Source organism: Galeopterus variegatus, unplaced genomic scaffold (assembly GCF_000696425.1).
Source record: "Galeopterus variegatus unplaced genomic scaffold, G_variegatus-3.0.2 Scaffold11634, whole genome shotgun sequence".
NCBI classification, from domain to species: Eukaryota; Metazoa; Chordata; class Mammalia; order Dermoptera; family Cynocephalidae; genus Galeopterus; species Galeopterus variegatus.
Window position 1 is genome coordinate 10009 of NW_007737745.1, and position 2230 is coordinate 12238.

At 39.3% G+C, this 2230-nt stretch overlaps 1 non-coding gene across 1 annotated transcript; it reads left to right on the forward strand.

The window, feature by feature from the left end:
- Window positions 1-1914: 1914 nt before the first annotated feature.
- Window positions 1915-1989, forward strand: TRNAI-GAU. The gene has a single exon. It is a non-coding gene; the product is annotated as a tRNA-Ile (tRNA).
- The last annotated feature ends 241 nt before the right edge of the window (window positions 1990-2230 follow it).

The following is a 2230-nucleotide window of genomic DNA, read 5'->3' on the forward strand; positions in this document are numbered from 1 at the left end:
TTCTTTATATGTTGTAGCTGAAACCAGAAATCTTCACAAGTAATTTTTAATTTTAACATAGATATGTATTCTTTTTACCAGCTCACAGCAATCCTATTATTCATCCCTTTAGAAAACATTTATTTATTTCTCCAGGTGACCTGCTCTACATAATGGATGTGGCATACAAGTGGTGGTGTACTTGAAAACCAGCTTTAGCTGGGAGGGTGTGTGATTGAAATCAGCAAAGGAGCTTTTGCTGATTTCCTGGTGCAAATACTCCAATAATGGTCAATTTCAAGCTACCAACAGTTTAACAACAAGCTTGCAAACTTGACGAATAATTAACAATGGGCTGTCACAGGTAGGATATGTCACAAGTCTAGTAGAAAGAGTATGCTATGTGCTTTACTAGTATCCTATTCATTTTTTACTTAAAACAATTAATTTTATAGATTTTTTTAAAGATGACTAGTAAAGGCATCTTAACGCTTGACTTGGTGTTGTCAGCACCACGCTCTCCCAAGTGAGCTAACCAGCCATCCCTATATAGTGATCCAAACCCACAGCCTTGGTGTTATCAGCACCGCACTTTCCCATGTAAGCCATGGGCCAGCCCTTAATTTTATAGATTTTTCCCATTCTAACACAGTTATGGACTGAAGCGTATCCTCCCAAAATTCATACATCTTGTGTTGTTTTTGCTTGTGTGTGTGTGTGTGTGCCTGGCCACAGGGATTGAACTCAAGAGTTTTGGTGTCATCAGCACCATTGTCTAACAAACTGAGCTAATCAGCCAGCTTTGTTTTTTGCTTTTAAACATGTTTATGAAAACCCACTGAAAATCAGCATTAGATACATGTTTTAGGAACATCAGTATAAAACTTATGTAGAACATATTCATATATACATCATGGCAATTCAGAATATAGTTGCAAAATATATATGTTAAAGTCCTAATCCCCAGTACTGCCTAATGTGAGTGTTTAGGGAGATAGGGTCTTTAAAGAGGTGACTAAGTTAAATGAGGTCATTATGGTAGACCCTAATCCAATATGACTGGTGTCCTTATAAGAAAAGGCAATTAGGACACAGACAGTTCCAGAGGGAAGACTGTGAAGATACTTTGAGAAGATAGCCATCTACAAGCTAAGGAGAGAGGCCTCAGAAAAAACCAGTCCTGCTGATACCCTGATCTTTAATTTTAGCTCCGGAATTCTGAGAAGAAAAATTTCTGTTGTTTCAGCTACCTACCGAATCTGCAGCACTTTGTTATAGCATCCCTAGAAAACTCATACAAACACCAATCAGAAGAGATGCCTAAGAAACTAAAAACAAGTATTTCCAAAGTACATTTGTATGACTAAATTTCAGCACAAAACTTCTATTTTTAAACCATCATTTTCTCTTCAGCTATGCAGAGGTCATTCCTGAGGCCATCTTACTAAGCATGAGGTAGTAATGAACAGGGAAAGTTTGACAAAAAAGTGTCTGCTACCATGGCTTAGACTGCTGGCTGCTGCTTGGGGACAATGAATTTTTATAATCCCCAGTGTTAAAATGAAGTCCATGAGAATAGCTGTGGGGCTGTGCATGGACCTTATGCCCTCTCATCATTTCCAAAGTCACAGGAACTGGCCCACTTTCCCCAACAAAAAGGGAAATCATGGTTAGAAGGCTAGGTGACGAGACTCTGGAAACTTTCAGAGAAGGATTTGGACCGAGCATTTCTGTTAGAGCTCCAGCCTGCAGTCAGTAGACCTCAATTCTCCTCTAGGCTCAACTACTAACTGGAGGAAGGAACAGGCCAATTCACTTCACTCTGCAAGGGGTGCCAGTTTTCTTGTGTAAAATAAAAGGGTCTTTTGACCAATCTCTAAGGCTGTTATCATCCCCCAAGATTTAAATTTAAATTACAAATTTAGAAAGTAAGCTGGCTGGTTAGCGCAGTTGGTTAGAGTGTGGTGCTGATAACACCAAGGTCAAGGGTTCAGATCCCTGTACCAGCCAGCCACACACACACACACAAAAGGAAAGTAGAAGGGGATAATATCCAAAGAGAAACTCTGTCTATGATGATGGACTTGAAAAAAGCTTGAATCGATCTTTTTATGGCATCCACATGACTGCACAAGTCTGTATGAAAAAACCAAAGCAAAGCATACCCCAAAGGCAGTCATCCCACTGTAATATAAGACATGTGATGGAGGTGATATCAGTGAAATTGTCAGAATAAGAACTTCCACAAATT